The sequence below is a fragment of the Cervus elaphus genome, chromosome 13 (genome assembly GCF_910594005.1).
Source record: "Cervus elaphus chromosome 13, mCerEla1.1, whole genome shotgun sequence".
NCBI classification, from domain to species: Eukaryota; Metazoa; Chordata; class Mammalia; order Artiodactyla; family Cervidae; genus Cervus; species Cervus elaphus.
In genome coordinates this window covers 44031067-44051664 of record NC_057827.1, presented here as the reverse complement: position 1 = coordinate 44051664, position 20598 = coordinate 44031067, and the positions used below count along the sequence as shown (strand labels likewise).

Sequence of the window (20598 nt, the reverse complement as noted above, 5' to 3'; positions counted from 1 at the left end):
AGTCACTAGTTTTTCCAGTGGTCATGTATGGATGTGAGAGTTGGACTGTGAAGAAAATTGAGCACCAAAAAATTGATGCTTTTGATCTGTGGTGTTGGAGAAGACTCTTGAGCGTCCCTTGGACTGCAAGGAGATCCAACCAGTCCATCCTGAAGGAGATCAGTCCTGGGTGTCCATTGGAAGGACTGATGCTGAAGCTGAAACTCCAATCCTTTGGCCACCTCATGCGAAGAGTTGACTCACTGGAAAAGACCCTGATGCTGGGAGGGATTGGGGGCAGGAGGAGAAGGGGATGACAGAGGATGAGATGGCTGGATGGCATCACCAACTCAATGGACATGAGTTTGAGTTTGAGTAAACTCCGGGAGCTGGTGATGGACAGGGAGGCCTGGCGTGCTGCAACTCATGGGGTCGCAAAGAGCTAGACACGACTGAGTGACTGAACTGAACTGAATTGATAACTGTTACCTGTCAGCAGGATTTTCAAAGGAAAGGTGGGAAATAGGCAAAGTTTCTTGCATGGAATTACTGGAGACTGTTTATCCATAATTTTCCTGACATCCAGACACTATTAAAAAAACAAAACCTTCCTCAGAATGAAAATGGTTTGCTTTTTGAGAAATTTATTAGATTCTCAGTAGTGTGTTGTTCCCTGGTAAACTATTTTCAGTAAGTCATCAGGACAGTACAATTTCTTGCTTTCAACTTTCTTTGAAATATTAATTAGATGAGTAAGCACTGTTCAGAGTCCTTCAGTGCACAGTCTCTTTAAGCCTGCTTGGAATAATTCCTCTGCTTAGAATTATCATGGAATCCTTCCACCAATAATATGTGGGTGGTTGTTGTTTAGTTGCTAAGTCATGTCTGACTCTTTGCAACCCCATGGACCATATCTGAAGTCTCCTTTGTCCATGGAATTCTCCAGGCCAGAATACTGAAATGGGTTGTAATTTCCTTCTCCAGGGGATCTTTCTGACCCAGGAATTGAACCCGTGTCTCCTGCATTGCCGGTGGATTCTTTACCACTGAGTCAGGGAAACCCCTGGAGGACAAATCACTGGAAATGTACTGATTAAAACTAATCTTCGGAAAATTCTTCCAATCATCATATGTGAAAAATTATGGGATTTGTCTCTCACTGACTCCAATTAAAATGGAGTTTTTCTCTTGTCAGGAATACATTTGATAATGGAGCAGAGGCAGTTGCAAATGTACTACTTGTTTTATTTTTTTTTAATAAGAACTGTGAAAGACAGGACTTATTTCATATTCTTGCTTGCAGGGTACAAACTCGTAGCGGGACTATTACTATTTCTACAGAGAATATTGTATAAATCATTGCCATATGAAGAAGAATTCAAAGAATATGAAGTCAAAGGATATGGGGGAAAGTTATCATAGAGATGTGTCACGTGGTTAATTCAAAAAAATATTATATTATTTTTTGGTATTTGAGATACATATAGCATTTGTAATCTTTAAAAAGTTTTCAATCTGTTTTGATTGCTTTGGTTACAAATATTTATTTTCATAAATTAATTTATGTACTATGTTAATTTTGTACTGTTTAGCTTTCAGCACAACTAAACCTGGATCTATCCCTTATTTATTGGTTATAAATAAAAGCAATATTCTTTTGTATATTCTCATTATATTGGTCTAGCATGCTTTAGGTTAAAAAAATCAGAAAACAACTCTTTCTGTGTCTGTTGGTCTCTAATTTAAAAGGAATACTTAGTTAATGAAGGTTAACTTCAAAGAGTTGCGATAGTTACTCACAAAAACACATATTTGATTGGATGAAGAAGGGAGCTAAAAATTGGACTAGAAATATGGAAGATGATGAGAAGATGAAAAGACAGATAGCAAAATTTGTAAAGGTGAAGAAAGATATGGCAAGAGAGGGATAAGAAAGGAACTAACAGTGAACAGAAAAAAGAAAGGAATGAGAAAAACTGAGGATGGAGATAAAACCAACTGGCTTTACAGTTAACTAACAACTGACTCCCATAAATTACAATCATGATAAATAGGATATATAGAGTAATGACTTATTTTCCAGAGCTTTATTTCTTTCTGAGTTTTACCCTCTGTGTTTTTACACCATATGCACTCTCACTCTCCTCTCACATGATCTGATACTCATGCAGAGGAAAGCAATTGAGATCTAGTGTGTTTTACAGGAACTCAGAATTGCACATTGGCTGAGATTTACAGTCCATCAACTCAGACTTTGTTTAAACAGGGTCTCCAAGGTGTAGAAGGAAGTGTTTTCACATTGTGTTTAGTAGATTTGAAACTGCTAGAACTATTCTTTATTTCAAACATCATGAAAAGAAAAAGCGAGGTCAAGAGCTTCTGCCAATAACATGTGGGTGGTTGTTGTTTAGTTGCTAAGTCATGTCTGACTATTGTTTAGCTGTTAAGAGAGTCTAAAATTTTTCGTATATCAAGGGAACCTAAGTAGTACAGAGCTGGTGAGTTAGTTCATTTGCAGCTTAAGTGAGCAGACAATTTCTAAGACCAAACACAGTCTACAGATTAAGTGGAAAAATACAATTTTATATTAAACATGTTTATTACACATTTTGTGATTTAAAATACTTATTGTATTGTAACAATTCACAAAAGCTATAATTCATAACCTGGTGAAATCCTTGCATCTGTGAATTTCCCAATTCTTCATTTTTTTCCCCATTTTTATTGGTGGCAAAACAAATTGGTGGCTTTCCAATCAGTAAAGCAATAAACTTTAGAGTCCACCCCAACCTCTGCCCACTCAGCTACAACATCCAGTTGGCTATCAAGTCCTGACAGTTCTACCTTCCAAATGTTTTTGGAATTGTGTACTTTTCTGCAATTTCATGTCCACTGATCCAATTCAAGCTTTCATTATCACTCTGTGGTTTATGGCAATCACTTACTAGCTGATCTGGTTGCCTTGGAACATATCATGTAATGAAGGAGTTGGCAAACTATATGTAGCTCAAGTGCCAAATCCAGTCTGTTATCATTAAAAAAAAATTGTATTGGAACACAGCCACATCTATTTATTTACCTGTTGTCTTTGTTGGTTTTGTTCTACAGCAGCACAGCTGAGTAGTTGTGACAGAGACTTCATGGCCCACAAAGCTCAAAATATTTAATATCTGGCCCTCTATAGATAAAGTTTGCCAACTTCTGATATAATCCCTTTCCAATCTGAAGCTAGAATGACAGTATAAAAACTCAAATATGATCATCACTCTTGCTTAAAATCTTGCACTAACTTCCTATAATCTACAGAATAAAATTCAGATACTTGTATACCAAGTATAATTCACAAGGCCATTCTTTTTTTCTTCTCCGTCTACTTTTCTAGTCTTATTTTTCTGTTACTTCTCCACTTCCTTACTGTATTCTGTTATGATACAGTACTTGCAATGCCCTGGATTTTTGATGTTTTTTTCTCAGTTATTTTTTTCTGGCAAATATAGTCATCTTTCAAACCTATGTACAATTGTTGATTCTTAAGTAGACTATCCAGATCACTCCAAGGTCTCTAGTGGAAAACCACTAGACCATTCAGGTATGATCTAAATCAAATCCCTTATGATTATACAGTGGAAGTGACAAATAGATTCAAGGGATTAGATTTGATAGACAGAGTGCCTAAAGAACTATGGATGGAGGTTCATGACATTGTATAGGAGGCAGAAATCAAGACCATCCTGAAGAAAAAGAAATGCAAAAAGGCAAAATGGTTGTCTGAGGAGACCTTACAAATAGTTGTGAAAAGAAGAGAAGTGAAAAGGCAAAGGAGAAAGGGAAAGATATACCCATTTGAATGCAGAGTTCCAAAGAATAGCAAGAATAGATAAGAAAGCTTTCCTCAGTGATCAGTACAAAGAAATAGAGGAAAACAATAGAATGAGAAAGAGGAGAGATCTCTTCAAGGAAATCAGAGATACCAAGGGAACATTTCATGCAAAGATGGGCACCATAAAGGACAGAAACGGTATGGACCTAACAGAAGCAGAATATATTAAGAAGAGGTGGCAAGAATACACAGAAGAACTATACAAAAAAGATCATGACCCAGACAACCATGATGGTGTGATCACTCACCTAGAGCTAGACATCCTGGAATGTGAAGTCAAGTAGGACTTAGAAAGCATCACTATAAACAAAGCTAGTGGAGGTGATGGAATTCCAGAGAGCTATTTCGAATCGTAAAAGATGATGCTGTTAAGTGCTGCACTCAATATACCAGCAAATTTGGAAAACTCAACAGTGGCCACAGGACTGGAAAATCTCAGTTTTCGTTTCAATCTCAAAGAAAGGCAATGCCAAAGAATCTTCAAACTACTGCACAATTGTAGTCATCTCACACACTAGCAAAGTAATGCTCAAAATTCTCCAAGTCAGGCTTCAACAGTACATGAACCATGAACTTCCAGATGTTCAAGCTGGATTTAGGAAAGGCAGAGGAGCCAGAGATCAAATTGCCAACATCCGCTGGATCACTGAAAAAGCAAGAGAGTTCCAGAAAAACATCTACTTCTGCTTTATTGATTATGCCAAAGCCTTTGACTGTGTGGATCACAACAAACTCTGGAAAATTTTTCAAGAGATGCGAATACCAGACCACCTTACTTGCCTCCTGAGAAATCTGTATGCAAGTCAAGAAGCAACAGTTAGAAGTAGACATGGAACAACAGACTGGTTCCAAATAGGGAAAGGAGTACATCAAGGCTGTATATTGTCACCCTGCTTATTTAACTTACATGCAGAGTACATCATGAGAAATGCTGGGCTGGATGAAGCACAAGCTGGAATCAAGATTGCCAGGAGAAATATCAATAACCTCAGATATGCAGATGACACCACCCTTATGGCTGAAAGTGAAGAATTAAAGAGCCTCCTGATGAAAGTGAAAGAAGAGAGTGAAAAAGGTTGGCTTAAAAATCAACATTCAGAAAACTAAGATCATGGCATCTGGTCCCATCATGTCATGCCAAATCGATGGCAAAACAATGGAAACAGTGACAGACTTTATTTTTTGGGCTCAGAAATCACTGCAGATGGTGACTGCAGCCATGAAATTAAAAGACACTTGCTCCTTGGCAGAAAAGCTATGACCAACCTAGACAGCATATTAAGAAGCAGAAATATTACTTTGCCAACAAAGGTCCGTCTAGTCAAAGCTATGGTTTTTCCAGCAGTCATGTAGGATGTGAGAGTTGGGCCATAAAGAAGGCTGAGTGCCAAAGAATTGATGCTTTTGAACTGGTGTTGGAGAAGACTCTTGAGAGTCCCTTGGACTGCAAGGAGATCCAACTAGTCCATCCTAAAGGAAATCAGTCCTGAATATTCATTGAAAGACTGATGTTGCAGCTGAAACTCCAATACTTTGGCCACCTGATATGAAGAACTGATTCACTGGAAAAGACCCTGATGCTGGGAAAGACTGAAGGCGGGAAGAGAAGGGAACGACAGAGGATGAGACAGAGAACCCATCAACAGACAACTGGATTAAAGCTTTACTGAGCATAGCCCTGCCCATCAGAGGAAGGCCCAGTTTTTCCCACTGCCAGTTCCCTCTCATCAGGAAGCTTACACAAGCCTCTTAGTCTCCTTTGTCAGAGGGCAAATAGAAGAAGCAAGAAGAACCACAATACCAGAGCAGCTAGAACAAAAACCACATTACAGAAAGTTAATCAGGATAAAAAAGCAGAAAGTTATGTCCCAGATGAAGGAAAAAGATAAAACCCCAGAAAAACAACTAAATGAAGTTGAGATAAGCAACCTTCCAGAAAAAGAATTCAGAATAATGATAGTGAGGATGATCCAGTAGCTTGGGAAAACAATGGAGCAGATGTAAGAACTGTTTACCAAAGACCTAGAAGAACTAAAGAACAAACAAACAGAGATGACTAATACACTAGAAGGAATCAATAGCAGAATAACTGAGGCAAAACCGATAAATGACCTAGAGGACAGACAGGTGGAAATCACCACCACAGAACAGAATACAGGAAAAAAGTGTGAAAAAGAAAGACAGCCTGACAGACCTCTGGGACAACATTTGCATTATAGGGGTCCCAGAAGGAGAAGAGAGAAAGAAAGGACCTGAGAAAATATTTGAAGAGATAGTAGCTGAAAACTTCCCTAACATGGGAAAGGAAATAGTAAAGTAAGCTTTACTCTCTATGCCTCCCTGGCACAGAGAATGCCAGGGAGGAACACACTGAGACACACAGTAATCAAACTGACAAAAATTAAAGACAAAGATAAAATATTAAAAGCAACAAGGGAAAAATGACAAATAATATATAAGGGATCTCCCATAAGGTTATCAGCTGATTTATCAACAGAAACTCTACAAGCCAGAGGGGAATGGCATAATATATTTAAAGTGATGAAAGAGAAGAACCTAAAACCAAGAATAGTCTACCCAGCAAGACTCTTGTTCAGATTTGATGGAGAAATCAAAAGTGTTACAGACAATTCAGCACCACCAAAACAGCTTTACAACAAATGTTAAGGAAACATCTCTAAGCAGGAAACACAAGAGAAGGAAAAGACCTTTGCAAAATAAACCCAAAACAATTAAGAAAATGATAATAGGATCATCAGTTCAGTTGCTCAGTCGTGTCCGACTCTTTGCGATCCCATGAACCGCAGTACGCCAGGCCTCCGTCTATCACAAACTCCTGGAATTTACTCAAATTCATGTCTATCGAGTCGGTGATGCCATCCAGCCATCTCATCCTCTGTCATCCCCTTCTCCTCCTGCCCCCAATCCCTCCCAGCATCAGGGTCTTTTCCAATGAGTCAACTCTTCGCATGAGATGGCCAAAGGATTGGAGTTTCAGCTTCAGCATCAATCCTTCCAATGGACACCCAGGACTGATCTCCTTCAGGATGGACTGGTTGGATCTCCTTGCAATCCAAGGGACTCTCAAGAGTCTTCTCCAACACCACAGATCAAAAGCATCAATTTTTTGGCGCTCAGCCTTCTTCACAGTCCAACTCTCACATCCATACATGACTACTGGAAAAACCATAGCCTTGACTCATCAATTTTTTGGCACTCAGCTTTCTTCACAGTCCAACTCTCACATCCATACATGACTACTGGAAAAACTATAGCCTTGACTAAGATGGACCTTTGTTGGCAAAGTAATGTCACTGCTTTTTAATATGCTATCTAGGTTGGTCATAACTTTCCTTCCAAGGAGTAAGCGTCTTTTAATTTCATGGCTGCAGTCACCATCTGCAGTGATTTTGGAGGCCCAAAAAATAAAGTCTGACACTGTTTCCCCATCTATTTGCCATGAAGTGATGGGACCAGACGCCATGATCTTAGTTTTCTGAATGTTGAGCTTTAAGCCAACTTTTTCACTCTCCTCTTTCACTTTCATCAAGAGGCTTTTTAGTTCCTCTTCACTTTCTGCTATAAGGGTGGTGTCATCTGCATATCTGAGGTTATTGATATTTCTCCCGGCAATCTTGATTCCAGCTTGTGCTTCTTCCAGCCCAGCGTTTCTCATGATGTACTCTGCATATAAGTTAAATAAGCAGGGTGACAATATACAGACTTGTCGTACCCCTTTTCCTATTTGGAACCAGTCTGTTGGTCCATGTCCAGTTCTAACTGTTGCTTCCTGACCTGCATATAGGTTTCTCAAGAGGTGGGTGAGGTGGTCTGGTATTCCCATCTCTTCCAGAATTTCCCACAGTTTATTGTGATCCACACAGTCTATTGTGATCCACACAGTCAAAGGCTTTGGCATAGTCAATAAAGCAGAAATAGATGTTTTTCTGGAACTCTCTTGCTTTTTTGATGATCCAGCGGATGTTGGCAGTTTGATCTACATATGGATAATTACCTTAAATATAAATGGATTAAATGCATGAACCAAAAGACATAGACTGGCTGTGCAGATGAAAGAAAACTTGTGCATGTATGCACTCCCACTTACCACATCATTCTACTTAATCCCTCAAATTGTATGTAATTATTTTATATTGTTAGGTTAATCATGTTTCCATTACGGCTTGCAACTGTAATGATCTTTTATTTTTTGCTGGGCTATTGATTGTGAAAACTGATACATGTCTTCTACTATCATGAAAAAAAATGATGCAAAATGTTATATTCTACTGGGAAGTATACTAAACAGCATTTGTCTATATGCATTTGATCTGCTGTATACCATTGTTAAAGTTAATGTAACATATAATATTCAACTGAATAATCTTTAAGATTTTTTCTAGAACCCAATGCCAATTATTCTAGCAATCACATAACATAAACTCTACTTTTGTCATCTGAAAAACAACTTCAGCATTCTTGGTCATATTTATTGATTATACTGAATTATTTGATAGAAATTTTTAAAGCTGAATTGGTAGTAAAATGAAAACAGCTTAATTTCTAAGGTGTAGAATGCTAGATTTCAGCTACATAATCAATGTACATTGACATTTCACTTTTGGTCATATTTGTTTCATCCAGCTATAACTTTGAAAATAATGTATTCAAAACATTTTAATTTTCTTTTTTAAAATTTCTGTTACCTCATAAACTCCATTTGGATTACTATATTTTAAAAAGGTAAAAGATGAAAATTGCCTTTGGGTAAGCTAAAATAACAAAAAATGTTACAATTACAAAAAAAAAAAAAGTAAAAAAAAGAAGAACATAAAATGGAGAAAAAACAATCTCTTCAAGAAATGGTGTTGGAAAAACCTGAGGGCTACATGTAAAACGAGATGATAACGTTATCTGACACCTTAAAATAAACTCAATATGGATTAATGACCTAAAGGTAAGGCCTGAAATCATAAAACTCCTAGGAGAAAACATAGGGAGAACACTCTGTGGCATAAATCTTAGTAATATTATTTTGGATCTATCTCCGAAGGCAAAGAAAACAAAAGCAAAAATAAATAAATGGGACCTTAGCAAACCTAAAAGTTTTGCACAGCAAAGGAAATCATCACAAAATGAGAAGACAATCTACTGAAATGGAGAAAACATTTGAAAATGATATAAAGTGTTAATATTCTAAAGACACAAGTCAATATCAAAAAACCCAACATGATTGAAAAATGGAAAGAAGATCTGAGTATACAAAGAAGACATACAAATGCCAACAGACATGTGAAAAGATACTCAAAATCACTAATTATCAGAGAAATACAAATCAAAACCACAAAGAGAGCACCTCATACCTATTAGAATGGCTATCATCAAAAAGACCACAAATAACAAATGTTGGTGAAGATGTGGAAAACAGGAAACCCTCATAAACTGATGGTGGATATGTAACTTGGTACAGTCAGTCCCTATGGAAAACAGTGTGGATGTTTTGCAAAAAAACAAAAATAGAACTAACATATGACCCAGCAATTCTACTCCCAGGTATACATCTGACAAAAATGGAAACACTAATTTGAAAAGATACACATGCCGTAATGTTTGCAGCAGCATTATTACAATAGCCGAGATATGGAAGATATGCAAGCAACCTAAGTGTCCACCAACAGACAAATGAATAAAGAAGGTGTAGTTTATATACACAATGGAATACTACTTAGCTGTAAAGAAGACTGAAATTGTGCCATTTACAACAACCTGAATGAACTTAGAGGGTATTACTCTTAGTGAAATAGAGAAAGATAAAAACTGTAGGTTATCTCTTACGTATGGAATCTAAAAAATAAACAAATATATATAACAAAACAGAATGAGACTAACAGATAAGAGACTAGTAGTTACCACTAGAGAGAGGGAATGGGGGAGGGACAAGGTAGGGGTAGGGAATTAATAGGTACAACTAATATGTATAAAATAAATAAACAACAAGGATATATATACAACAAATGGAATATAGCCAATATTTTATAATAAGTTTAAGTGGAGTACAATTCACTAAAATTTAATTATGAATTTATAATTAATAAAATTTTTGAATCACAATGTTGTACATCTAAAACTAATATAATATTGTAAATTACTATACCTTAGTTTTTTAATCAAAACCCTTTCATCTATCTATTTATTTATTTTTTTACAAGAACTTTTAAGTTTATTCTGAATCCGATTAAACTGTGTTCAACATGGCTCATTTCTTTACAAGTCATAATCTTGAGTATATCCTAAAACAGCTAAACAGTTTTAATGCTTGTTCTTTAATTATACTGGATACACAGCAGTGTAACTATACAAAAGGCAATGCCGGCATGGTGTATGGGACGTGAAGTGTGGTGAGGGGACCCTGCCCCGGTGAGTTGGTGGGCAGGTGAGGAACCCACCCTGTCCCTGCCTGAGCTCTCACTCCATCCCCTTGACATTGAGTCAAACAAACAAAATCTACTCCATAGTTAACTCTGCAATTATTGGGCTGTATCTAGCATTCACGTTCTAAAGTTAGAAAAACAAAAACCACCAAGAGATCCTACCTGACAGTTAAGACCCTTCTCCCTCTGCAGTGTGGACTTTCTGATGTTTGGAAAGAGTGGACTTACTACGGAAGGTTTTCCCACAATCACTACACCAATAGGGCTTTTCCCCAGTATGGATTCTATGGTGCTTATTAAAATTGGAGCTGTGGTTGAAGGCTTTCCCACACTCCTTGCACTTATACGGCTTCTCTCCAGTATGGCGTCTCTGGTGAGAACTAAGACCCGCGTGCTGACTAAAGCTCTTCCCACACTCGTTACACTGATACGACTTCTCCCCGGTGTGTATTCGGTAGTGGCGAATGTGGCTGCCTTTGCCACTGAAGGCTTTGCCGCAATCTTTACACTGGTAAGGGGCCTCTTCAGTGTGCATTCGCTGGTGCTTAAGGAGGTCTGAGCTCTGACTGAAGGCTTTCCCACACTTACAGTCATAGGGCCGGTCCACCAGGTGTGTTCTGTAGTGAAGGGTCAGGTTGGAGCTGTGGCTGAAAGCCTTCCCACATTTGGTGCACACATAGGGTTTCTCCCCAGTGTGTGTTCTCCGGTGTTTAGTGAGGTTGGAGCTATTACTGAAGGCCTTCCCACACTCAGCAAATATGTAACGTCTCTCTTCTGGGGCAGGTTTAGTCACTACTTCTCTACCTTTAGCAGAACCTTTGTCTTGGAGAGGGGTTTTTGTTTCTCTCTCCTTTTCTGGATTTACCCACTGCCTTTCTAACCTGGCCTGACATTTATCGGCAATAATCATGGGAAGTGTATCCCTTCTGAATCCTTCTGCATGAGATTCTTCAGAACTTCCCTCCTTATCTGTTGATTCCTCATTCTGGGTCTTCGACTTAACGATCTCGAACCTTCCTCAGCGCTGGAGTGAATTTCTCCTCTTCACCAGTCTCTTGGATGTAGGGGGGCCCCCAAGACTCGTATCTGTGACTGGTCTCCACAGACTCTAGCTGCGGGCTGCTCAGGGACTCCTCTGCCGTTCCTGAGGGTGACATCTTCTCCCATGACCATTTCTGCTCGCGGGGAGGTGGGGAAGCCTGTGGCGCCGGCTCATCCAGCTCCCGCTCCAGATCCTCCAGGAGAGTGACGGCCTCTTCCGCGCTCTCAGGGCAGTGCTCCTGCACACCCAGGCCTGGAGCTCCTGGGGCAGGGTGGTCAGGAACTGCTCGAGCACCAGCAGCTCCAGGATCTGCTCCTTGGTGTGGATCTCGGGCCGCAGCCACTCGCAGCAGAGCACCCGAGTTGGCTGAGCGCCTCCCGGGGGCCAGGGATGTCGTGGTACCCAAACTGCCTGAAGCGCTGGCTGAATACCTCCATGGGAAGGCGCTTCCCTTTCTCTTCCTCCTCCTCAATCTTCACAATCACAGGCCCCTGCTCCTGTGGAGGCCTGGGGCCCAGAACTGTGGCCATGCCCAGCACCTTCACTCGGAGGTGCTCCAGAAACAGCTGTCACTACAGACAGGATTCCGTGGAGCAGGAATATTGGTTCCTGTGGGTTTCTGGTTCTTGAGGGCTACGCGTTAAACCATGAGTCAGAGCCACTCGGGCCGCTGGGACACCTCAACGTGCCTCAAAACCCTTTTAAAATAAAAAAAAAGTATATTACTAAAAGTTGAATTCATTAAAAGACTTAGTATTACATTATAACATAAAATGAGTGGTTTTCTACCTTCTAATAATGCTTTACCAGGCTTTACAGACTGAACTGACTGCAGAGAATAATGTTATGACTTGCGAGGCTTCACATTTCTTATGTGAAGATCAAATTAAAGGCTCTGAATCCAAATAACCAACAGACGTAATGAATATACCTATCAGAGCACACAAAGCACATCACACAGTAAATAGACTTGCAAAAAGACAAATGAGATAATATTAACTGAAAAAAAAAACATAATGTAAGAAAATATATTAGATATAGGCTGTTAGAAATGGCAGAGTAACTTAGCCAAAATAACCTTCTTGCAGATAATAACTATAATGCAATTAAACAATATATATTTAAAACCCCCTGACTGAAAGTACTGGAGAACTACAAACTCAGATACTAGAGGGCATCTATCCTTAAAGACAGAACTGCAATCAGTGAGATTTTTGAGTATGTATGTACCTCTTTTGAGAGTACATCCCAAACTGCACCAGGTTCTGGGTAACAGAAAGCTGCAATTTTATTGGCTTCGGATAAAAAAGAACAGAGTTCTAGACTGGAAAATTCAGGGGGAGAATTCTGGAAGAGAGGGAGCTACAAAGAAAGGTGAATTTCAGAATTTGTTTACAAATTTCACCTAAACTCTTGTTTGACCAGTAAACTGTACCTGCCCCAGAGAGACCCTAACGGGTCTGGTGAAAAAGCAGCAGCTGGAAGATGAAAGACTTGGGAAGAGATTCTAGTTCCTGCCATTTATAAGGGAGGTAGAGTTTGGATTTTAAGATTTTAAGCCTAACCAAGTTAACTACGTGCTAGAACAAAATTAATACTCTTGAGTGGAATATAGCTGAATCCAGAATCTTTACAACACAGTTCTTATAATGTCCAGTACACAATAATAAACATCATATATGCAAAGATATAGGAAAAGGTGATTCATGGTTAGGAGAAAAAGCAATTATTAAAATTTAGTCCTATAATAATTCAGATGTAGCACTTAAAGATTTTTAAAGTTGCAATTATAGATACATCCAATTTAAAGGAAAATATAATGGGTTAACAGTGAGAAATTTTGCACAAAACTAGAAATAAAAGAGCATTAAATAAAAATTATAGAACTGAAAAATACATTCACCAAAATGAAAATATTCACTGGATAAGATTAACAGCATATTAGAGATACCACACAAAAAAAAGTATGTAAACTTGAGGATAGAGCAATAGAAGTTACTAATTTGAAAACAATGAGGGGGAAACAAAATATTAAGAAGATGAATAGCATCTCCTAACAAGTGGGACAGTATCTAGAGGTATAGTATATGTGGAATTGAAGTTCCACGTACTCAAATGCGGAATTGAAGTTTCCATAATTGAAAATGAATCATAAAAAAAACAAGAAAACACTTTCAAGACATATGGTTGAAACTTACAGTATTTAAAAAAAAATGACCTTGCAGAGCTAAGAAACAACAAACCCCATAAAGAATTATTACAAAGAAAAGCATACCAAGTCACATCATAGTTAGACAGATGAACAACAAAGATAAAGAGAAAACCTTGAAAGCAGCCAGAGAAAAACAATATATTATATTCAGGGAAACAATAAGCATTTTTTTACAATAATAAGCATTCTTATTTCATCACATCATCTATAACAACTGAAGTCAGTTCACAATAGAACACCTTAACAGCCTGAAATAAGAAAAAAAAAAAATACTCAGACAAGAATTCTAAAACTAGAGAGACTATACATTAGAAATGAAGGTGAAATAAAGACATCTGAAGATAAAAACAGACAGAATTTGCTCCCAGAAGACTGCACTATAAGAAATGCTAAAGGAAATTCTTGAGGATGAAGGGAAATGACACAAATGTAACTTATATGTTTAGAAACAGATGAGTATTAGAAATGATACATATTTGCATATGTATAAAAAGCTATATGTATTTTCTTTTTTAAACCATACATTTAAAGCAAAAATTATAATATTGCTTTCTGTAGATATTGCTTTTTATAACAACATAGCACAAAGGATAAGGGGCAAATGGAACTATACTGTTGCAAGATTCTCATATTTTATAGGAAATAGTATAATATTGACTCTAAATAGAATATGCATATTCCTAGAAATAACTACATCTGAAAAACAGGTTGAATGGTAGATCTAAGTTCAAGCTGCTGCTGCTAAGTCACTTCAGTCATGTGCAACTCTGTGCGACACAGGCGGCAGCCCATCAAGATCCTCTGTCCCTGGGATTCTCCAGGCAAGAACACTGGAGTGGGTTGCCATTTGCTTCTCCAATGCATGCATGCATGCTAAGTCACTTCAGTCGTGTCCAACTCTGTGCGACCTATGGACAGCAGCCCACCAGGCTCCTCTGTCCACAGGATTCTCTAGGCAGGAATACTGGAGTTCAAGCATAATAATAATTATGCCAAATATTATTGGATTCGGGTCTAGTGTTAAATATCATTATTGGGCTAAATAATCCAATATAAGAGCTTCCCCAAATGGCTCAGGGGGTAAAGAATCCTCCTGAAACACAGGAGATGCAGGAGATGTGAATTTGATCCCTGGGAGGGGAAGATCCCCTGGAGGAGGGCTAGGCAACCCACTCCAGTATTCTTTCAAGGGAAATCCATGCGCAGAGGAGCCTGGCGGGCTATGGTCCATGGGGTCACAAAGGGTTGGAACACAATTGAAGTGACTGAGCACACAATCCAACACAAAAGCTAAGACTGTCAGGCTGGTTAAAAAAAAGCAACACCCTATTATATACTGTCTATAGCGATAAGCTTTTTTTTTAAAAGACAGAAATAAACTACAAGGAAAGGATGAAAAAAATATATACCACACAATCTCTAAGCATAGAGTGTATGTTGGGTAAAATCGGTGATAGAAATAGTATTCAATGGACTAATTTTCAACAATGAAAATGAAAAATAACTATGTGCAACAATTTGGATGTCCCTCACAAAAAATGTTGAGCGAAAAGACAGCCACATGATAAAATAATGTCTGTTGTCAGCATGGTGATTTTTTGCAGGGAGAAGGGTGGGAATGGGACTAGATGAGGGTACAAGGAGAGCTTTGAAATGTTGATAAATTTTGCATTTCTTGATCTGGATGCTGTTTATATTTATATGGATGTTTACTTCGTGATAAATCATGGAACTGGCATTTATTTGTATACTCTTCTCTATGCATGTTATATTTCAATAGTAATGTTTATTTATAAAAATGGGCCAGGACCTATGTAAACCTAGAGAGATTCTATATAATTAATGGATCATTTCACCAATAAAAGCATACAAGAGCAAATGGAAAGTATATTTTAAAGCAAATATGCAAAAGCAATGTTCAATGATAAAAATTAAGTTTTTGAAAATCTGCATAGTGTGAAGTTATGGATAGTGAAACTCAATAGTTTCAGTTTCAGTTCAGTCGCTCAGTCGTATCCGACTCTTTATGACCCCATGGACTGCAGCACACCAGGCCTCCCTGTCTATCACCAACTCCCAGAGTTTACTCAAACTCTTGTCCATTGAGTCAATGATGCCATCCAACCATCTCATCCTCTGTCATTCCCTTCTCCTCCCACCTTCAATCTTTCCCTGCATCAGGGTCTTTTCAAATGAGTCAGCTCTTCCCATCAGGTGGTCAAAGTATTGGAGTTTTAGTTTCAGTATCAGTCCTTTCAATGAATATTCAGGACTGATTTAGGGTAGTCTAGTTGGATCTCCTTGCAGTCCAAGGGACTCTTAAGAGTCTTCTCCAACACCACAGTTCAAAGCGTCAATTCTTTGGTGCTCAGCTTTCTTTATAGTCAACTCTCACATCCATACATGACTACTGGAAAAACCATAGCTTTGACTAGATGGACCTTTGTTGGCAAAGTAATGTCTCTGCTTTTTAATATGCTGTCTAGGTTGGTCATCACTTTTCTTCCAAGGAGCGAGCATCTTTTAATTTCATGGCTGCAATCACCATATGCAGTGATTTTGGAGCCCCCAAAATAAAGTCTGTCACTGTTACCACTGTTTCCCCGTCTATTTGCCATGAAGTGATGGGACCAGATGCCATGATCTTAGTTTTCTGAATGTTGAGCTTTAAGCCAACCTTTTTCACTCTCCTCTTTCACTTTCATCAAGAGCCTCTTTAATTCTTCTTCACTTTCAGCCATAAGGGTGGTGTCATCTGCATTATCTGAGGCTGTTGATATTTCTCCTGGCAATCTTGATTCCAGCATGTACTTCATCCAGCCCAGCGTTTCTCATGATGTACTCTGCATATAAGTTAAAAAAGCAGGGTGACAATATACAGCCTTGTCGTACTCCTTTTCCTATTTGGAACCAGTCTGTTGTGTCATATCCAGTTCTAACTGTTGCTTCCTGACCTGCATACAGGTTTCTCATGAGGCACGTCAGGTGGTCTGGTATTCCCATCTCTTGAGGAATTTTCCAGTTTGTCATGATCCACATAGTCAAAGGTTTCGGCATAATCAATAAAGCAGAAATAGGTGTTTTTCTGGAACTCTCTTGCTTTTTTGATGATCTAATGGATGTTGGCAATTTGATCTCTGGTTCCTCTGCCTTTTCTAAATCCAGTTTGAACATCTGGAAGTTCACAGTTCACATACTGCTGAAGCCTGACTTGGAGAATTTTCAGCATTACTCTGCTAGCATGTGAGATGAGTGCAATTGTGCAGTAGTTTGGACATTATCTGGCAATGCCTTTCTTTGAGATTGGAATGAAAACTGTCCTTTTCCAGTCCTGTGGCCACTGCTGAGTTTTCCAAATTTGCTGGCATATTGAGTACAGCACTTTCACAGCATCATCTTTTAGGATTTGAAATAGCTCAACTGGAATTCTATCACCTCCACTAGCTTTGTTTGTAGTGAAGCTTCCTAAGGCCCACTTGACTTCACATTCCAGGAGGTCTGGCTCTAGGTGAGTGATCATACCATCGTGATTATCTGGGTCGTGAAGATCTTTTTTGTATAGTTCTTCTGTGTATTGTTGCCACCTCTTCTTAATATCTTCTGCTTCTGTTAGGTCCATACCATTTCTGTCCTTTATTGTGCCCACCTTTGCATGAAATGTTCCCTTGGTATCTCTAATTTTCTTGAAGAGATCTCTAGTCTTTTACATTCTATTGTTTTCCTCTATTTCTTTGCACTGATCACTGAGGAAGGCTTTCTTATCTCTCCTTGCTATTCTTTGGAACTCTGCATTCAAATAGGTATATCTTTCCTTTTCTCCTTTGCTTTTCACTTCTCTTCTTTTCACAACTATTTGTAAGGCCTCCTCAGACAGCCATTTTGCTTTTTTGCATTTCTTTTTCTTGGGGATGGTCTTGATCCCTGTCTCCTGTACAATGTCACGAACCTCCATCCATAGTTCTTCAGGCACTCAGTTTATCAGATCTAATCTCTTGAATCTATTTCTCACTTCTACTGTATAATCATAAGGGATTTGATTTAGGTCATACCTGAATGGTCTAGTGGTTTTCCCTATTTTCTTCAATTTAAGTCTGAATTTGGCAATAAGGAGTTCATGATCTGAGCCACAGTCAGCTTCCAGTCTTGTTTTTGCTGACTGTACAGAGCTTCTCCATCTCTGGCTGCAAAGAATATAATCAATCTGATTTTGGTATTGACCATCTGGTGATGTCCATGTGTCGAGTCTTCTCTTGTGTTGTTGGAAGAGGGTGTTTGCTATGACCAGTGGGTTCTCTTGTCAAAACTGTCAACAGAGAGTTTTACTAGCTTAATAGAGTTTAACTCCATTAAACTCAATAGTAGTTTATTAAAAGATATATAGACCATACCATAAAAAAGGAGACCAATTTCATTTTATACACCTTGAGTTTGTAATAATGTTTTCATTACCATCCTTCCTCTTCAAGATCGCCTTCCTTCTACATTCTTGTACAAAATATTTGTAAATTTGTACTATGTTGCAGATACTATTCATAATAAGAAACATTACATTTTTCTGTGCTTAATGGCTTTGTGATATTATGACTCAGCACTGTCAACTCCCACTTTTAGTGTCATGCTTTTGGTGTCAGAGAGCCATAGTTATTTGGATGTTTGAGATGGAAAAATCTTTGGGAGATCATTATTTAATTAACTCAGCTTAGCTGGTTATTTTTTAAACCTCCCCCTCAACATACAAGGTTATCAGATGGTTGGCTTAATGATATCTTGCCAAAGCACGTGGCTTCAGCTCTTCCTTTATTCTCAGTTTTTTTGAGCTAACAGATGCAGGAATACAGTTATAATTTCTGAGTTTATTTTCTTCCAGCTTTAGCCATCTAAGAATTCATTGCTAAGTCCTCTATTAATTCTTAGCCAATTTGTTTCCTTTTCTTTTTGAGTTCCAAATCCTTATTTTCCTGATGTTCCTACTAGGAGTGACTCCAGTTTGAACATATATTGAAATTTCTATACTTCCAGGTGACTTAGCAGTAAAGAATCTGTCTGCCAATGCAGGAGACATGGGTTCGATCCTTGGGTTGGGAAGATCCCCTGGAGTAGGAAATGGCAACTCACTCCAGTATTCTTGCCTGGAAAATTCCACGGACAGAGAAGCCTCATGGGCTACAATCCATTGGGTTGCAAGGAGTTGGACATGACTGAGCACGCATGCACGTCATACTGAAATAAATCCAGATATTCTAGAATTTCATGTAAGGGTTACTTGTGGTAGGACTGATACCATATATTACCTTATGAGTATATCTCTGGCTTTTAGAATTCTAGGCTATTTCCTCCATGTCTTTTAGTATTAATAATTTTCGATTTTGTATGCCAATTATTTTTATAATCAGACCAAAAAAAAAAAATCCCTACAACATAGTCAACAACCAGTTGTGATGTGCTGGAACTGTTCTTACTGGATTGGAGGACCAGATTGTGTGCATCTTTTCTCAAATTCCTGTTCAGCGATCTCATGTTGGTAGCTTGAAATCAGTTTTAGTAAGTGGATTTACATCATGAAAATAGACAACATTAAAAATCATGGCCTGGGACTTCTATGGTGGTCCAGTGGTTGAGACTCTGAGCTTCCACTGCAGGGGGTATAAGTTCCATTCCTGCTTGGGGAATTGAAATCCCAGAGGCTGTGCAGCATGCCCAAAATATTAAAAAAAAAAATAGGGCTGTAGCTTTAGAGAGTCTACTTATCAGTATATCATAGGACAGGTATTCAGCATCTCCATATGAGCCATATGAGCTGAAAGGATAGTCAGTTGGTTCTATAAACAGCAACTAGAAAGTCTATAGAAACTCAAGAGTTGGGGCAGGGCCGCCTTTATACATCATTCATTTTGGTAAAACTCAATCACAAGTGACCTTGGTGAATGGTTCACTGGAAATGAAAAACATTAAAATGTTGAATGATTGGGTAGCAAATTCTGGAATGAGAAGAGTAATTGCAGCTCTCGATTTGTTGGCTAACTATAAACAAAGCCACAATAAGACTTGAGAATTATTTTGTTTTTTACCTAAGAAATCTTACTAGCTTTAGTGAGAGCTAAACCAGGAAAGGTCAGTTTATGTTTTAGTTGGTATTTGCAATCTGAGTTACCTTTTAGTGTTGTGAATCACTAGAATGTGTGACAAAATTAACCACCTACAGCCTCCATCTTTGACGACTTTTCAAAATCATTAAATTACGAAGCCCAGAATGCTGGGTTTGGGGTTATGGTTTTATTTTTATTGAAGGCAGAAGGTAATTTATACGATATTTTCATAGTTTCTTTCAGACTTTTGTGCCTATAAAAACTTTTTTTTGGTGGACACATTTTGGTAAGAATTATATTCACTTAAAAAATAGTGAGAGAGATGATATTTTTCTGTTCAATCAGAGTTATTAGGTCTTACCATAGTGCTTTTCTCACCATGATAGTGTCAGAGAAAGAGACTACTGCTGAGGATGCGTTATTACTATTCATAGCAATATTTAAAGACACAAAAATAGAAATGTTGATACTCAGCTTTAATGCACTAATCAAAGCGATTGGAAATTGCTTAAGTGGACCAATTTTAATTCTAAATGCAGAAGACTTCTAACTCAATACCAAGTAAGAAATGTGCCAGAACCTAATGATTAGAATGTTGTGCTTGAAAGTGATTTTAGTTGGAATTTAATTTGGTTAGATTAAACAGACATTTGGGAGGTATTTTTTCATGTGGTGGCCACTGTTTTGAATATAAAGACATGCACTGTAGACCCTCAAGAAGGTCAAAGACCAGCTGAAGGTGCTGTCATACAAACAAAAAAAAAAACCATCATTTTTAGAGACTTACCCAAATCCCAACAATACTAGATCTATGATATTTTATAAAGTGTTTGCCTACTATTTGCCTAAGTTCTTAAAACACTGAAAAAAATAGGTTGCCTGCCATTATTATATAATAATTACTACACTTGAAAATATTTTTATATGCCAAAATAATCAGTCAATTCAGGAACAGCAATCCAGTTATA

At 38.1% G+C, this 20598-nt stretch overlaps 1 pseudogene; it reads right to left on the bottom strand.

The window, feature by feature from the left end:
• Positions 1–10067: 10067 nt before the first annotated feature.
• LOC122706416 lies at positions 10068–19753 on the bottom strand (annotated as a pseudogene).
• Between the last annotated feature and the right edge of the window lie 845 nt (positions 19754–20598).